The 20,071-nt window shown below is 40.3% G+C and overlaps 1 protein-coding gene across 7 annotated transcripts in view; it reads left to right on the top strand.

The window, feature by feature from the left end:
- tspan9a (tetraspanin 9a) overlaps positions 1–20,071 on the top strand; it is a 228,580-nt gene that overhangs the window by 172,706 nt on the left and 35,803 nt on the right. The gene's annotated exons all lie outside the window — the stretch shown is intronic.

Raw genomic sequence — 20,071 nt, 5'->3', positions numbered from 1 at the left:
GCTATCTAATTACAAAAATATGACACATTAACTACTATTTCACCATAAATTAACTGTGCAATTAAAACTCAACCTGCGTAAGAGACAAACGAAATGTCGTGCTTGTGCCTGTGTGCGTGGATCATATTTGTGTTTCAGTCACATTTGCCTATGACATTGAAAAGCCGCGCTGCAGTTCTGCCCCTAAAACTCTGTGCTCACATACACTGCATAGCCGGACTCACATTAACATCTTCCAAAATACTGCACTATTCCAGCCATGTTCCCTGAATCCCACAGGCATGCACCGTGTAAGAGGTAAATGGCTTAACCCCTTTGACCATGTCCCTCGCTGCCCTCCTTTTGAAACACTCCTAGTGCGCGTCCAATTACTGTCGCATCATCTTCCGTTTACGTTGGATTGATTCACTTCATCTTCTGAAGCCACAAGGGAAATACTGTTATGGCTTGTGTCATGGAAAATGTTCCATTAACCCACAGGCTGATTTTAGATGAAAGATCTTGCACTAAATCAACCCAGGCCTTGTGACTGAGGCTCATACGGGTCCCCTGCACTCGTTGACTTGCCAGTACCTTCTATATATAACTACCTCAACCAGCTCACAGGCTGGTTGGACTTCAGCTGACCTTACTGCATTTTTGGGGAGCAAGAGCGACTGAAGAGGGTCTGCCTGACTTGGTTTGCACACTCTCTGCGATGGGTTCATTTGGAGAGAAACCATGTCCAACGATAAATGGAAACAATTCACTCACCTCTATTTATTTAGTTGAACTGGACTGCTGGTTATTACGTTTTTGGAAAGTGTCCTCTAAAACTCAAATTTTTGAGTGTCAATGTTCTTTTTTGTTTGGGTCTTTCAAGTAGCAGGGCAACTGAAGCCATTTTTCCACCAAGCAGCAGAGCTCATTAAAGCTCGCCATATTACACCGTCCTCTGGAATGTGTTTCTATTGCAGGATATGTAGAATCGTGTGACATCATACAGGGCAACACAGTGTCACCCAGAGGATCTGCACATGTGTTACAGGAAAATTAGAATTGTTCTATTACTATTACTATTACTATTACTCAAGAGTTGAGGAAAAAAAATCATTAGACCAATTAACAGATACATGCACCGCTGCAAATGGTGACCTAACACCAGATAATCAAAGTTTTATTATTCTTACCTTTGGCTTTGGTTAGCAAATGTAAAATATTTTTTTTAAATGGAACCGCTAATTGGATTACAGGTTGCTATTCATTTTAGTGTAACACCACATTTTCAACTGATTATCTGGAGGATAATTGAAAACCAGGTGTAGTATTTTCTAGATTATGTTTTTTTTAAGGAAGTGAAATTTGAAATTTAAAAACAAGCGGCTAGCATTGAAAATGTTTACCTTCCAAGTTTATCCTAGAAGTAATGAATGCTTGGCCCAATATGTTTTGTATTTACAGAAGGTCCTCAGTTTACAATTGTATCATCTCAGGGTTATGAATAATGAACCACTTAATTTACTATTTTTCATTTGACTTTTAAATTGTGACTTAGATTTGTGTTACATACACATATTGACTACAGTGACTCATCTTTACTACTACGGTAGTGTAAAATAGTAGTGACAGACTATGGTGTGTTCAGACGTCCCCATAGAAACGGAACTCCCAGTATTCGGAACGATTTGTCTGAGGGGACTTTGAAAAAATGATGCAGTAATCATCTGTCAGCTACCATGTTCAACCTGCAAATTCTCCCCATCGCAGTTTGCATTTAAATGACTCCCTGTCATTGTGAAAGAAGAGCTCACTGTGACAAAAAAGTCACATGGAAAGTTTCGGATTACTTGTGTCATTTTTTTTGGCTTCTGGGGAACTGACCTTACTTACCCCTTGACTCTGACCTGGACCGCAGGCATGCTTAGCAGATCTCCGTATCAGCCAGGGGGCAGAATATTCCCACGAGGACACTGTTGACAAAACTAACCGCAAAGGCATGACTCATAGCCAAATATATCGCACTATTCTAGGAAGCAGGAAGGCCTAAGTGCGAGTTTTGCATACAAGCCACACATAATCCAAATCAATAATAAAAACACTATATGAACCTGATGATGACTCCACGTGAGGTCGACCTGTCCTACACTTCTGCAGTTAACCAATATCCTACATTGCATGTTGCATGTCAGGCCTATACAGACAATTCTGAGTAAGTTTGACTCTAGAGTGGGACCAAATAAGCTCAGTTTTAGCGTAGGCTAATATTTACACTTGGAAGAGAGTAAAATAAAGAATAGGAAAAAAATGAAAGTCACTCAAGGGTTGAGAAACAAACTCACAACCTTCAGCTTGGGAGACAGCCACACTGATCTATGCCCCTCCTACTGTTTTCTTATCCCCAAGAGGAGACCAAAAACATTGTTATTGGTCTTGGAGTTAGAAGATTCCAGCTGACACGAGCGATACGCTAACACACAAGCAGGAGCTGCGTGGCTCAGGGAGTGGATCGGCTGCCCCCCAAGCTGAAAGGCGTGAGCTTGTTCCTCAACCCTTGAGTGACTTTTCTTTTCTTTTTTCAATTCTTTATTTTTCTCTCTTCCAAGTGTAAATATTACTCTAAAACGGAGTCTATTTGGTCCCACTCTAAACAGAGTCAAATTCACTCGACAGAATTTACTGTGTACTTAAGCCCCTTCCGCTGAAGCTGTGATCTTTCTACCTTTTTTTCCTGAGTTGCTCTTCAGCATGAACAGCAGTGACAGATGTTCTCCCTCCACCTTGGGAGGCACAGTGGTAACTGTGTTAAAGAGAATGCCAGAAAGGACAATGTGGAGGTGTGAAGTTTCACACTTACTATTCACTTACTCGCTCGATCAGTTTTTTTAAATTGTTTGTCGAACCAGTCGATGGCGCTGATAGCATTGCACGTCTAATTGACTGATTGTGGAATGCTGTGTAAAAGTGCAGAATCTGCATATTGTGTAAGAGAAACAAAAGAGAAGGTCAGAAGTTGAGAAAGTTGAGTTATTTTCATCAGAATTTTTGTGTGGGTTCTGGGTAATTGAGAGAGTCATCTTTTGCAACATTAACATTCCTATGGAAAATCCTATTATAACATCAGACTCACTGATAATAGAAATACCAGCAATTGGTAAACTGATAAAGATGCAGCACTTGTGGGCATCTGTAATGATTTTTGCTCTCGCTGTGTTAGACTTCGACTGCATCATAACCACCAGATCGTTACAATATTTCAGGGCCGAGTAAACAAAAACCTTTTCCCCCTCATCCAATCTTAGGATGTGTGGAGAAAAAGGTCACTGAAAAGAATAAACAAGTGTGTATTAATAAATGAAAGTAAATTATCCTCTCATGGCAAAATTTGGATCCAGCGTGTTGGATCTTATTGCTTCTTCCTACATATTTGATTACTTTGATGTGGTGACTTCATCCCACTTGCCACTGTCTGTGTTTGAAGCCCTTTGGCTGTCTCCATCTTAATAAAGTGAATCAATGATCATGCAAGTTATTTTGGAGAAGGATGATACTGTCTTGTCCTATATCCACTGACTGAAAAAAAGGGAAAGGTGAAAGTCTTGCGGGATTAGCATAGTTCATATTTGAGCACACTTGACTTCATGTAATATTTGTGTGTATGTGTGTGACTCAGACTTTGGCTTTTAGCCAAGCTACCAGTCAAGTGTGGCAGTTTGAGTACAGAAATTATAGTACACCGAATAGCCACAACATAATCCTGATATCTTTGAACGTGTATCTGATTACAAACCTGCACTGCTGTGTCACATTTATCAAATGCTGGAGATCACTAATGGCAACTGAAGTGTCAAAACACTCGCATATGTACAAATGCTGTATGCATGTGATATCAACACACGCGTGGCTTTAAGCTGCATCTTTTATGTAATCCTTCGATTAACACTCTTTGATCTGATGATCTATGATCTGGCTGAATATTGCAGCTGAGCTTTTAACACTGTGATCTGCATATGTTTCACATTGAATGTTTTTTTTTTTTTCTCGAGTGTGAATTGTTGAATTGATTTTCATTTCTAACCATTTTGTAACACAATTGGAGATACTGTTGAAATTAGACATTTTATTGTTGCTGAAATCAACTCATTGACTGGAGTCACACATTTTTGGATGCTAAAAACTGTGAGGCATGAGCTATAAAGTGTGTAAAGTGTGTAAAATGCATGGCTTGATGTCCTCACCCTGAATAGGAGTGTGATTTAAAGCATCATCTGAAATAAGACATTGCCTGTGCCAGTTGTCCGGTGCACTCGCATTTTGACTTTATGACAAACCTGGTCCCTTATCACATTGCTGAGCAGGATTAGTATGACAACAAAAGAGTAAGGTGCAGTCCTCACTCATTCTTTCTGTAATTCATTCTCTTAACATTTTAATGCAACAACTATTGAGAGGACGGATTTATTTTATCATGGCTCAGGCCTGCATTATGTTCCGCTAGGATTTTGTCAGTGAGCTCATGGTATAGTTTATTTCAGTGAGTCCCAAGCAAGGCCCTGTGGCACATTAGTGTGAAGTGAGAGATCACCAAGGGTGTTGCAGGAAATGATTCAATTTCACTGTATTTGTACCGGAATTATGAATTAGACTTATATATATTTTCCCCTCTAGCTATGCCAGCGATGTATAGTGACAGTCAGAGCAACTACTATAAATGCACTTCCATTTGATCTGTAGTAATTAAGTACAGTGGGGGGTTAGGGACCACGAAAAACAAAAATCCGCCTCTAATTGATTTAAATGCATTGAGGAAAATACATTAAAAATATATTCAATAATTGCTGATAAACATTCAATATGCATTCTCCATGGAAAATGGTGAGGAAATGGGGCAGGGGCAATAAACAAAATATGTCAACATGTATTTTAAAATATTGAAGAAAAAGAAAACAATATGAATTTGTGAGACCATAAGTAAACCGAGTATGTGGGGGGCCATCCTCTATGCAGTAAACCTCTGTATCCACCTGTTGCCATTCACACACAAAAATAAGTCATGGCTTCCTGCAAGTATGTCATCATTGTGTTTAATTAAGCAGGCCCAGATTTCATGCTAAATAAGTACAATTGTAAAATCATTATTTCAGTATTCCTTTTATTTATTTGGTCGTGTGCCATGAGATTTTTCTAATGTAAAATAGGTCCCTTGGCTCAATAAAGGTTGGGAAACACTGGTTTATTCTATACTGCTAGGCGCAGAGTTGTTGTTATGCCTCCAAGGCCTTACGTTAAATAAAGCAATGTTATTACCAAGCAAGCACACTTTGCTTCTAGTGGAGATTATGTGAGCGGAGTGTCAAGTAGAGCTCACTGATAGAGCTTTATTGAAGCAGCCTCCCTGCCTGAATAAACTTTTATCCATTCCAGCCCCTCCGAAACACAATTTCTTTTTGTTACATCTTTTGAATAAATAACAATAAGACTGTATTTTATGAATACATAATAAAGTAAAATATAAAAGAGAATGTAAAAATACTTTGTGTAGTTACTGTACCTTGAACAAGGTGAACATGTGTGTCTTTAAAAGTAGAGTTTGCAGTCTTGCAGCAAGATTTGAATGTAGCTCACACGTATGAACGGGTGCACGCCAATTGCTAGCACATTGCTAGGATCACCTTTTCATGATGAAGTGTTACAAAAAATTAAATGGTAACCTTGATGTTGTGTTGTTTTTTTTGAATATACAATAAATAAAAACATAAGAGAGGGGATCAACTCACCTGATGACCTGATGAGAACCGTCATGTCAGCACCAGTGGTTGCACCATCTGTGACTTAGAGAGCTTTCCAATTCCTTCTCTTACGCTTTTCTTGAATAATACCGACAACCCTAGTGAGGATGGATGGATGGATGGATGGATATTTTAGTTGCACACCACACACACAAACTGTAGAACCAGATCACACAAACGCAAAGAGATATTTAGAATGAACAAAGTGTGCAAAGAGTGCTGCACTATTTGAGCATATGGCAAAAAAAAATAAAATAAACGGTGTTGTTGAAAATACATGGTCTTCTGTCACGGTTCCATGCAGGTCTAAGGAGTATTGAAAGCATGTGTTGATGTTTTATAATTTATTCTGAACATTTGTTCATCAATAGCTTGTATTTAAGTCATTCCTTTGTAAACCGGTGCAAGCACACTTTGCCTGTAGTGGAATTGATGTGAGTGGAGTGTCCAACAGAGCTCACTTATGGTGCTTTATCGAAGCATCCTCAATGCACCGTCTCTGCCTGAATGAAGCCTCATTTACTACCCCTTCTTCTTTTCTCTACCTCACCTTCTCCTATGCCCTGAGGTGTTCTCACTGAATAACATGGGTAGGATTATATTGCAACATTAATATGGGGATTGATGTTCTACTATTATTTAGTGATTTGTCGCTCTATGCGGTCCAGTGCATTAAGATAAGGGGATAAGGGGCCTTAAAGGTTGGCTGACCAGAATGAGAGCAGTTACACAGTCCATTTCCTCCTGTGCTGATTAGCATGTCAACTGTAAAGGCGCAGCCAATGAGCCATTTATGGGAAGGGCCAAGGAAGCTTTTTATCAAAATGACACTAAAACCTGACTGTCACATTTACTTTTAAAGCTAATGTGCTTGGCTTGATAGTGCTCTACATTAGTTTGACATCCAAAGCATGGGTGGAGAAAGAGGTTTTAATCATCTTTGGGAGCAAACCTGCTCTTAAATATAAGAAGAATAAGAGAACCAGTGAAAGTTTGACCACATGCCAACAGAATGTACCTTTTTTATTATTAATATTCTTCAAACCAATGTTTTTTTGTTGTTGTTTTTTTTTGTTTTGTTTTTTTGTTCATGTTGGGCAGGCATTCTTACGTAAGAATCCAGTGGTTGGTCAAAATTTCAAAATGTGCTCCCAAATAAAAAAGAAAAATAATAATAATTGTAAAGCATCCCTATTAAACAAGAGTCATTTGAGAAATGTTCCTTGATCATTTATGTATATGAAAATTAAGGATTACTTAATCAATAAGTAATAGTTAATTAAATTGACTTTCTTGGGGGCAGAGAAAGAAATTGCAGTCTACAGAAAACCTAGCACACGCACACTGCTCTTTGACTCCCATAACCCATCTCATCAGTGGAGCACACCAAAACCATATAAGACAGAGTGGAGAAGATCCTTTACAGATACGGAAGACAGACTAAGCAGACACACTCAGGAAGGCACACTTCAAAGCCAGCAATAAGAATGTAACGATGTACAAATGTCACAATCCAATAAATATCCAGGGTTGGGAGGGTTACTTTTAAAATGTATTCTGTTACAGTTACCTGCTAAAAAATCAAGTTAGTAACGTAATCCAAGTACTATAATATTAAAGTAATGTAAACTGATTACTTTGGATTACTTTTGGATTACTCTAATACCGAGTATGCTCATGAAGACAAAATAAAATTAAATATCACCACAATATATATTCTACACAATGTGCCCCTGCTATTTGCGGGTGATAGGGACCCGGACAGCCTACAAATAGCAACAATCCTTGTGTAATTAAAAAGCATCTAGGCTATATATAGGTTGATTGATTCATTGATTGATTGATTGAAGGCCATATGCTGTTTTTGAACTGTCACTGAAAGCAACATACCTCACAGTTTAGACAGACAGACAGATAGATAGATAGATGGATAGACAGACAGACAGACAATGTCAATGTAGTTCACAATGCTGTGTTTGACTGAAAGTAATGTTTTTTTGATGGAGATATTGAAAAATATTTGCTGGCATGACTGATTTATGGGAGTGATAACTGCTGCAGTGGCCAAAACATTCCTAATTAAAATCAAACTGACTAATAAACTAACCACCAGAAGGTGCTAGACCTGGACAAAGTGAATACAACCGTACCTTTTTAACAGATGTGCTCCTTTTAATATTTTGGCATTACAACGACGATATGGTGGCAATTTTGATATTGCGATATTGCCGTTATCGTTACATCCTTACCCAGCAACACAGACAAGAGCTGGTTCAACCCAAGTACAAAATCAAGAGCAAACTCAGGAATGCTGTTTATGCAGTACCTTGGCATGATGAGTGCAGCGACCTCTGTATTGATAAGACCAAGCTATCCCTGTACAAACACGATCAACATTATAGGGCAGTCTCATCAGGTCTTGAATCAACTGTTCATTTGCATTTCAAAAAGAAAGGGCATTTGTTTGAGGACAACAATGTCCAATATCTGGACAGGTAGCAAGCCACCTCAAATTTGAGAGGCCAGATGAGAAGTTTTACACCATCACTTATTGTCTGCGTACAACAATGTTGTGAAATTGCTCCCCTTCAAAGAATTTTCATTTCGTGGGAAAGGTGGTCACAAGCAAGTCGTTTTGCCTTCAGGCAGGTTAGTATGCAAAACAATCGTTCATCAGCCACACCTGGCAAGAACAACAACCCTCAGGTGATTGCATTCAGAGAACACATCCATAAGAGGCTTCAAAATTTTGAACTAGAGACAGACCGTTTCTAATTCTAAATTCTCCTGCAGCCTGGAGATGATCTGCCTGGATTCAGCTCCATATTTTTTTTAAACATCAAACTAGTTTAAATTGAATCAACAGTACCACTGTTGGTCTCTTCCATTTTGCCTAAAACATCGCAAGACAGAATTAATCAACAGAATTATCAGATATCATCATATTTGACCAAAATGTGCTTTGTGTAGTACAGTAGAAGCTTTTATGTCAAACATCATCTGGGGTGTGCAAAACATGAGCTAGTATCTTTGATTTAAGAGATGACATGCTTTAAACAAAAAATAATTATTTTAAGATTAAAGCTGAAGTATATCAGTCTTTTTTTTTTTTTTCAGATTTTGCAAGTGTCAAGTCTAAATTGCATCAATTTCCTTTTTTGCCTTTCAGTCTCGTATACATGGGGAGGAGGTTTTCATATTGATGGATGAGTAGGCTTTTTGGCTTTAAGTGCTGAAGCTGTCATGACAAAGGTGAAATAGAATCTCTTCCCTCTGCTTCCCCTTTGGCTGGGGAGCAGTCACAGACATAGTATCATCAACATTCACACGGCACAGACGCACTGCACCTCTATGAATACTGATGTCTCTACTTCTCTCTGTTGGTTCATATTAGATATTATTTTTCCCTCCACACTGTCACCCACTCTAAGTTCATTATCTCCAAAATGAAGTCAGGTGTGCCACACAGTCCCAAATGAGGTCAGTTTTTCTGTATCTGTGACAGTGAAATTAAACAATGTGAATAAAGGCTAATGGTTGTTTTCTTCAGTATCCCATTATTCTCAAGGAGTTGTCATGCATTATGAATTTTAGAATGAATTCCTGGATAAATGGCAACCTTCCACGATGACAATGGAAAGAAAGAAGAGTCCCTTTAGATGGAAAAACATGAAAATAAAAAACAATATGGCTATGAAGGCGAGAGTGAAGGGACAGCGAATAGGGCCAACGATGAAAGACTGAATAGTACACCATCAAGCTCCAAATAACATGTGCAATACCATTAGCAAACCTACCTCTCTCAATGGTGTCTTCTTTTTTTCCTCCCTCCATCTTTAAAAGTGTGGTTAATAATTTATAATATGAAGAGAAATGAGTATTCCGAAGCCCTTTTAAGTGAAGGGAAATAGTCACTCTCTCTGCTAGCATACGATGCAGTTAGACTATTGATTATAGATCTTTAAATCTGAATATCCTCTTTGTGAGGTATCCGCCTTCATGCTCTGGTTTTCACTTAAGCGGATGTGCATATTTTGTCTTTACGTCCCTCAGTCCTTCCAGGGATGCATAATGTAGCACATTGCGTAACAGCACTGTTTCCATTCACACAGTCACTGCTCCAGGAATAAACATATGCTTAGATGTTCACAATTCTCCTGGTATGCATTTGGTAGAAATTAGTTCCACCCCTCTGCTTTTCACAGTTAAACTAGCAACCCCCTCCCAACACTCCCACTCCCAATATTATTTTGAGTCCCATTCAAGTACATGTATTAGCAAATAGAAATATTCCTGTTCATCATGCTGATGGATGTTTCAGCATCCGGGGGTTCGGTCTTGGCAGGCTGCTCAGTTCACTGAGCATCCTTACCGTAAGGCCATACATGCTCCAAGCGGATACAGCTTTGTCCGAGTGAGAGTATATAATCAAGTATAGCACACACAAGTGCATGCGCAAACGATGCAGTGTATTTATCACCTTTGTCGCTCTCATATCTCAAACCAGCAACTGCAGCGTGACTGTTTGTACAAGGTCACAAACGCTGTCACTGTGAATAAAAACATAACTTTTGCTCAAATGCATCGCTTACCTCTAGAGGGAGAACCCAAGGCAGCTTTTCACCCCCTTCCAGGCCCAGAACACTTGAAATACATTTGTAGCTACGTGTTGTTGTTTTTTTTTTACTTTTCTCACAAACTGCCAGCCAATGTCACCTCAGTTCATTCCACCAAGTCCCTGTGCATGTTAGGAATCGTAAATTATAAAGGGATTGAAGACGTTTCAAGTTCTTTATGGTTTTGTTGGGAAACATGGCCATATAAATCATACTGACTGAGACCCGACATGCTGCAAGATCCCTTACGAGTCAATTTAGCTGCTGCCCTTCGCACTGATCTTAAATCATGAACCTATTTTGATATAAAGAGGCCTGAAGAAGAAAAAAAAGCAAGGAAAAGGTGCTGAGACTTTGGCTTTACTTACAGCTCAAAATAGCTGCCATGTTTCCCATTTTCCTGAGCCTTCTGCGCCTCAGGTCCTGGTACAGTGCAGGGAACAGTTTGAGTGTCTAACCTGTCTAATACTTGAGTTCCTGGCCTCACTCCTCCTCTGCTGAGCCAGCATGCTCATTAAGCTCTTCGACTAGTCAACCTCAATGGGAGACTGTCCAAGCGTCTGCCCGCCTCTGAGGATTTTCATCTAGGCTGCACCAGCAGACAGGGTGAGATATTTATTCCAGCCAAATGTCTGTGTGCCTCCACAGACGAGGGAGATTATGTGGAGAAAAAGTCATAAAAAGACACTGCCTACACATTAATTGTTGTTTATTTTCTCAACACATGGACTCCTTAGTGTGTGCCCTGTGAGCCATTTTAAGATGAGCCATTTTTATGTCAACAGCAAGAAGCATTAATATTCGCTTTTAACCTTGTGCTAGGGATATGTCTTGCGGAAATCAGCTTTTATTTATTCATAATCAGACATCCGACTTTATGCACATACACATACTGACGTATACATAAACACAAATGATAACACAAAACCATAGTAGACACCCAGCATTTTTAAGATTTGCTGCAACATAACCAATGTTGGCGGTTGGGTTGGATTTTAACATTCCAATTATTTTGGAATTCTGTCAAACATATAGAACTGATTTTTGATGGATTGCTTCCTGGAAAGGGTGGTTTGCATTCCAAAGTTCAACAGTATGACCTCGCCCGTGAAAGTGACTCCTCATTCTCTCAAACATCCAATGTGGCAAAATCCGTCCAAATAGTATCAGTTTGATCAATATGTCACGGGTATTGAAGCAGAACATCATATAATTGAGAGATTAAAAATATATATAATAATCAAGTCATTGATTGTTAATGTTCACATCAGACAGTCAAGGAAATGTAGGTGAATGTTCATCACTGTCGTTAAAGTGGGAGTTTGCAATTCAATTTTAAATCGTCCTGTACGCATACATTTTGCCCATCACAGCGAAAACACACTGTAGCAGGGCACTGCTTTTGTGCCTGGGGAGTAGTTTGGGGTCTCGGGGTCTTGCTCAAAGACACTGCAGCAATGTGTTTGGTTTCTTGAACTGAAGGACCCGCAGTGGCAGATGATGATCTTAAACAGGACTACCCCTAATAATAGTAAATGAACAACCCGCCACACCTGAGGAAAAGCAACCAATCAGAGGAGTGACATATGAGGTGGCATGATTTAAAAAAACAACAACAAAAACGATATGATAATAAAAATAATAATAATGCTGTGTTTAATGAATTCATTTCTACAATTATTCAGAGGGTTTGATGCCCGCTGTTGTCGTAGTCGTATTCTTTTATTTTGTCTGCCCGCACTTTGAACAAATTCACTAAAATCACATCAGACTAGCGATTTATCTTACACCAAAAGTTAAACGTGATCTGAGGAGTCAGCATTTTAATGTCTGTCAGCCACTGATTGGTCACATGTGCCAGGGCATGTGAAAGGACACACTCTCAGTACGCCAAAACACTGTCTCCTGACGGCCTCACGGCTCTGGCTGGGTTCTGAAGTGTTCGGTTCAGGTGAACGGTATGGGATTTTTTAAATAGGTTTTAGGTGAACTAATGAATACACACTCACACGCACGCACACACGCACATGCACATACACATACTCACCCACATACAAAATAAAAATTAATTTAAAAAAATACATTTAAAAAAAAAAAAACTGTCAGCTCCAGTCCATGAAGCTTTGCTTTCCTGTGAAAATGTTTGCATCTGGAACATTGGTCTTTGGCTCCATGTTTTATTTCGAGACTTGGCTAACCAGCCCATTTTATTGTGTCCCTCTCTGACTCTCCAGCTACTCTCACTGACTGACTGGCTGTGGCAAGCACAGCTGCCTCCCTTTCTGGCTCCTATCATAGAGTGACTATTGCTCTCCAACTTGTTCCCAATGCATAATTCAAGTGCCTGTGGTTTCTTAGGCTGATTGAAGAGTCTTGTTAGGATGGTTCAGATCTAACAGGAGAATTGGTCACCAATATTGCTTTGTCTTTCATTGCCATAGTTTCTTTTTGTGCCATGCCCTTCTTGGTTGGAAGTTGCTTTCATGTGTTAAAATAGTGTGCATGTGTCAGGCCAGACATTTCATCCTTCCTGTTTGATTGATTTCTAGTCACACCGCAGTGGACAGGACCTTCAGCTCTCTCTCGAAAAAGAGGAAGGAAGGCAGGCCCTCCAATGTGGGTAGCTGCATCAGCAAATACACTTCAAAAAGAGTAATGTCGATTCTGCCCAGTTAAGAAAATCAACCAAAACTGAAAGGATGGCATCATTAATGATGCTAGGTTAAGCATGTGTGGGATGCCGGGAACTCTTTCACTGTGGAAGCATCAGAGTACTACTTGTTCGGAGTCCTTGTCTGTTTCGTAATGTGTTTGGCTAAGTTAGAGATGAGTATAGACGTATAGATGGAATTCACTTGACCCCATAAAAACGTAATTGCCTACAGATTAAAGTGCACATGTTCATAGAAAGCAGCATGTTTTGTGATTCTGTCAGGACTCCTGTGGGTGAATGAAACTTTAACCAAGCTGATATAGCTTTTGAATCTTACAGTGCCTCTGTCTCTTTGAATTCATGCAGTGTTTATTTCAAGCCTGAAAGCGCTGTTTCCCTAAGACACCGGCGCAGACCATGTGAATAATTTACTTGTTATACAATTTACATTGGCTTTACATTATTCACAGAGGAATGACGAGGATGCTACTAGCGAGTCAGAAGAGACTGTGACGGGGAAATTGTATTTTGCATTTATTTTGTACTTGGGGCAGATAGATCGATATTAGATTGCTAAGATTTTGGAGCCTTTGACGTTGTTAAATATGGTTCTATTGTATATTATAGATGGCTGGATGTGTAACGGGGATGATCTTTGTAAATTAATCCTAAGAAGGGTGGGCTAAAATCTGATTAAATTTTTTTTTGTTAATTGTAACTAACTAACTAACCAACTAACTAACTAACTTACTTACTTTTTAATTGTGGGCATGTATTCTAATTGAATTTTTTTAGATTCCATTGAAACAATTGACCTTTCGCAAAAGCCCCGCTTCCCTGAGTTGACGCTTCCGGGTCTGACATCCCTCTGGACACTTACACGTACCCAAAGCATGTCAGTGAGTGTTTTTGGAGCAATACAAGCGCGATACCTTCCAGGTCAAGGCAAAAGGGTCAACAATGTGCACTGGACGGACATATTCATAATATTAAAATATAAAGAAAAGCGGACTTCACAACTATCGAGGCTAAAGCATGCAGGTCTCGAGATAAGTCCGAGACAACAACGGTGTCTCTCGCTCAGCGCTGAAATTGTAATCACACCAAAAAATAATAAATAAAATAAATAAATTATATATATATATATATATATATAATATATATATATATAAATTTTAATGTATTATCAGTCACAGAGCTCCCAGCATGAGACCCAGCGTAAACTACATACCCAGCTACCACTAATAACAATGATCAAGATAAACCGTGCATTTTTACGAGGCGACACGTCATAAAGCACTTCCCTTTAAAAAGAAAAAAAGAAAAAAAGAAGGAGAGCAATGATGATTACATGTCAAATCGGTAAAATTACCGAATGAACAATACTGAGCTCTCCAGAAATTTAAAAAATAAATAAATAAAAATAAATCACTTCCCGATTTCATTGATGAATGGCCAATGAAAGATTCGGTGAACAAAATATTTTGAACGATACTTTTTAATGAACTGATTCTAATGATTCAGTTCACTTAAAATAACTGTCATGCCCATCACATACAAACATAAGTGAGAAAAGTGACTATGTTGTATGCTGTTTTCATTCCAGTGCAAAATCAACGCTAGCTAAATATGCTGCAAAGCCTGAAAACAATCTGCAGTGCAATATTAATTAAAGAAAAAGCACAAATGATAAAGTGGTGCCTTCCTTTAGTGCATTCAGCATTTTCTGTGGTTTTAATTTTTACCCTGTCCATATGGTAGAAACACTTTTTAATGACTAATATAAGTGCTTGCTATTCCGATTGAAAAATGCCATTTTCAGTTTACAGACTTGGTGGTAGCTGGAATGTTTTCATTGATATCAAAACAGACACTGTACACACACATGCATGCACACACACTACTCACGGAGGATTAAAAAAAACTCATTCCCTGCAGAGTTTGTCACTTGTGGCGACTGCCTTAGATGACAACAGTAATTTGACAAAAGCTGTCACTCCTTTCGACAAAACATGAGTGACCGTTGAAAGCGGGAAAAGGTCAAATGCCTCAAAGTTGTACATAGACACATGTCCAACAGACCTCGTCCCCTGAAGGGGTAGATAAAAGTGGGGTATTGTGTTGGGAGGGCTAGAGGCACTGAGCCACTTACCGCAGGGACTGATTATTCTCGCTATTGGCCACTTAGACGAACAGTCGGCCTCAATTTTCCTCTTCCTCCTTCCCTCTTAGCCCAATCTATCTTCCACTTCTGCACATCTGACTTGTCGTTATAGTACTTCCTTTCAACCCTGCTTTCTCCACCTGAATGTTGGCCCCCTTGACCTCATCCTTCCCTCCATTGGGCATACGCTTCACAGTTGCCACACTCAGTTTATTGCAGTCACCTCAGGCTTGTTACAGGACCCCTAAACAGCAGGACCCCATTCAGCTCATTGCAAAGAGTTACAGCTCATGCCCTCTTGTTTCCTCCATTTACTGTATATTATCCACTCGCTGCCTAGCTCCTTCTCCCACAAATGGCATTTAAACATTGGGCTCCATTCTGGCATTCAAATATTGGCAAACACTTGTGGAAAGGTCACATAGCTCAGTCAACTTGAAGTCGTTTTCTTGATGGAAAAATGGAAACGAAAGCCTAGCAAAACTGTATGATAAACTCTAAAGTAAACTCAACTTTTTTTCTAGAGAACTTTGGGGCAGACTACACCCTGGATTGGATGTCTCCTCAGGTCGGGTGTAAATTAATTAAATCTTCTTTTCAACTTAAAATACATGTGTTTTTTTTTTAAACAAACTCCTGCACTGTCTCCTGTGTGTCTTTGACCAAACTGTTACAGTCGGAATGTTGGCCGCATCTCCGCCAGTGGCCTGTTGGTGGTTGTGGGTCGGTAGGTAGTTGGTGGTGCTCGCAAAATGCCCTGTTAAAGAAAACTCTGTGCCACTCCGGAAAATCATTTCTAGTTATTTTGGAAGTGCAGGCCATAAGATAAAGCAGGAATGCACTCAAAATGTAAAGAGTTTACCACGTGTACAAACTTGGCCTGCGATTGGCTGGCAACCAGTTCAGGGTGTACCCCGCCTACTGCCCGAAGCCAGCTGGAATAGGCTCCAGCACCCCCGCGACCCTTGTGAGGAAAAGCGGTCAAGAAAATGGATGGATGGATGGAAACTTGGTTTAGTTTAAAAAGTAGAAGATCCAGCACCAGGTCTCAGCTATTTAAGGACGTGACTGCACTCTGTAAAGCTGCATACACAAAGCTTCTACGTCCATACTGAATCCATGTTGAATAATAAAAAAAAAATAATAATAAACTGGGACACCTACATGATCTGTTACAAATCACATACACCAATCATAAACATTGTGACATGAATGCATTCCCCTGTGCCATGTAACCACGTTAACTGGCCAATTTCTCCCGTTCAACCCACGTTTCAGTCACAACCTTAGAGCTCTGATTGATGTAACGGCTTTGTAATGTGCGGTGCTGCGGAGCTGATTAATGTTTACTGCAGTATACAGTATACGGAGGAGTCATCAATCCTTCTCTGCAAATGGGATACCAAAACAACAGTGTTCAACAACTGAAAGAAGATAAAGAGCTCAGAAGAAAGGCTCAAGGAGAATCACAAACCAACATGCCAAGGTCAGATAACCTACGAGATCAGAGCTTATACTGAAAAGACCCCTTATGGTGTTGGCACAGACGTCTGTTGACATTGCGCTGTGGCCAGTAGTAGTAGTAGTAAAAGAAGGGAAGATTAGACAGATTGAGTGGGGGCATGCTAGTTTCGCAGTCACTTAAGAGGGCGACACACTTGGACAAGCTCCTCTCGCTGGGTATTAAACACAATTAATTGATGGCACCGCATCCCTGCCCACCTGGACTCTTAAAGCTCCGTGTGTTCCCCTCGCTAGGCTGTAAATCCACTCCATCTCTCTGGCCTCTTTAACGACCTATGCATCCCCTGCGTCCTCAAACCCTCATCATCGATATAATCTGGCTTCCTGAGGACTTTCAGATGTAATTGGGTTTATTAGTGGTGCATCGTATAGGGATGTGCCCTTTTCCTGGAATGTTTTCAATTTTCTAACCAAGCATGCACAAAGAGCCGAATAGGGTAAGTCTTCCTTTGCCACAACAGAGCGAGATTTTATTCAAGGTGAGAAATCCAGTGCACATTCACTATCATTTTATCCAAGTATCATCCTTGCAGGGTCTGTCAGCAGTGTCAACTGACACCGTTACCATAATACCTGAAAGCAGTGCTGTATACTTGGTGCCTCAGCTCCAAGAAAAAAAAATATGCCAAACACATTCAGCAAGACTAGGCAATATTATTTTTTACTGAAGTCTAGAAGCATAAGTGTTTCATTTAGTTTACACTTTAGACTTTAGTTCTGCTGGCCTAAACCTTATTAGAATCCTAATATTTGTTCAAGAAAATTGCACTAATTTACTACGAAATGTATTGTCCTCATTTCTCTCCTGGCTGCACGGCTTTCAGTATGTGTATGTCAGATTTGTTGTCTAGTCAGATTTCAACCACCACGTTCTATATCACTGTAATCTGCCCAGGGCCTTCACGGTTAGTAGTGTAGTCCAATGTAACTTTAACCATATAAGTGGGACAGTAATAAAATATTTCTTTAACCAAGCAGATTTCAAATTTGTCTCAGAGATCTAGCGAGCTGGCCCACAATAATGTCAGCATCCTCTCAGCAAGCCAGTTCAAGGCACGCCCACTGGGAGGGGGGGAGGGGGCAGCGACAACTCAGGACACGCTGGGGAGGCTATGACTATGTTTACAATTACATGCAGTCAATATCTCTTTTAAAACCCTAATATTGGCAATATCTGGCAATTCCTGTCCGTCATTCGTCGTCAGGAGTGCGCATGGCGGTCACCAACATACGCTGATTACTATTCATTGATAGGGGTTGGGAGAGGTGGGGGGCTTGAGGTGTCAACCAGCCGGAAATAAACTGATCGTTCACAGGAAACTCCCAAAATTATCGATGGCCAACTCACACCTGCAGTAAGTGTATCCTAGTGTGATACAGTACAAATTAGGGATGTCCCGATCACACTTTTTTGGACTCGAGTCACCTCATTTTGAAATTGGTGGATTCCAATACCTCAGCATTTTATCAAGGAGGGGAAGAATATGTTTTTTTTATTATTATTATTTTTAACCACCCTAACACCTTTTATATGGTGAGCGTGAACAGTGGTTAAAGTAAGTAAAACATTTAAACCCTCCTTTTTTTTGCACATCTGTGAGTTACTCAAAGGGCTACTATTAACCAGTAAAGAGCTTCATTTTTGAGAACTTACTGTAGCCGTTTTAAAGCGTGACGCAAGCCAACAACTAATAAAAGGCTGCATTTGAAGAGCAAGCAAACAAAAATGTATTTAAACGTACCTTATCCTGACTGGTCTGGACTCGCACCAGGCTAGACTGTCGGCTCGGGGGGGGAGGGGATTTAGCGGCGCCGCGAAGGACGTCAGAACCTGCTGATTTGCGCTAGGCTCGGCTAAACTCGGTTAGGCGCTGGGGTCCCCTCCGACGCTACTGCAGAATCCAGGTGGGTGCCTCAGCTGGGCGTGGAGGAAACGAAACACATCCTCAGCCGGAATCACGAGGAGGACTCGAAGCACATCCATAGTATCCAGAGCCTGATGGCGGTACGGCTGCGAAGTACAGCACAGCAGCAGGAAGCGTGCAACGCATCTACTGTATATCCTTTCCGCAACACAAAAAGCTCACTTTGCACACAGTGCAAGTCGCACCTTCTCCGCTTTCTACATTAAAGATGATAATAACTTATTATCATCTACTTCCAAATACCTTGCCGCTATTTTCTTGCTTAGCTCCGCCGCTCGCTGTGTGGAAAAAAGGAAGTCTCACTCTGTGCCACCACGCAACTCCAGATCTCATAAAAAGTTATATAAAAAAGAACCTCATATATTTATCCGAGTCCTGATCGGCAGACAACGTCCGATTCCGATCAAGTCAGCAACCACGTGATCGGGCCCGATTTCCGATGACGTGATCGGATCGGGACATCCCTAGTACAAATCTTCTTGAATGTGGTATGATATCGTATACTTTCTAAAACCCTGTACACATACAGATGAAGAGATTGTAATTACTGCTCAAAGAACAGACTAATGAGAGTAAAACTAATTTGTCTTTGCAACTTATGTTTAAACACATAACCAATAGGGCTCATTAAACAGCTTGCATTCGTCATCACATCACTAGAATTATATTTAGACATCAGCACCTTGGATCTCTAGAGGTTTTTAGTGTCTACGTGTGTGGCAAGTGTTTGACTGAGTGCACAACAGGTTCCCTTTATATTGCTGACGGGGATTAAAGCGTGCTCGAAGTGTGTTGCAAAGATGAAAATGGAAGGGGGGCGTGAAACGAGATCACGGGAAGGTAGTGGCGTGATGATTTACCGTGGCACCTTCCCATATTTCACCTCATTTGAGATTTTTGTTTTATTCATTTCAAGATGGCCCGAGGTATTTCATTCTATTTGGTGCAGACAAAAATATGCCACCACTTTACTCCCGCGCTATATTTCACAGTGCGGTGGGTACGTTTGTGCCTACTTTTCTGTGATAGATGGGCCCACTACATCAGTGGGCGGTGGGTGGGGCGCTCCACTCCGTCAATCAACAGCTCGCTCTTAAATCTTTCGGACAGCAGATTTGACAAGCACTGCAAGCCCTGGCATATTAACACAGTGGGATTAGGGAGGTGCTCCCTCTAGGTAGATTTCAAATCAACTACATGTGATATGGGGATGTTTTGAAACTATTTTGCACAAAGTGGTGGTACTGTAATTAAATGTCTGTTTGCTCTTGGTTTTAGTGCGATCAGAGTTCAAACGTGCAAAATTGGCATAGCTTATGTCCAATGTTTAGCTCTAATCTCTTGCCGTCTTTTATTGGTTTAGCATGCTTGTAATTATGGTAAGCGCCGCTGAATTTTAAATAGTGTTCAATGATGGATGACTG

This window comes from Vanacampus margaritifer, chromosome 6 (assembly GCF_051991255.1).
Source record: "Vanacampus margaritifer isolate UIUO_Vmar chromosome 6, RoL_Vmar_1.0, whole genome shotgun sequence".
NCBI lineage: Eukaryota > Metazoa > Chordata > Actinopteri > Syngnathiformes > Syngnathidae > Vanacampus > Vanacampus margaritifer.
The sequence above is the reverse complement of the archived record's forward strand: the minus strand, read 5'-3'. Positions and strand labels throughout refer to the sequence as shown.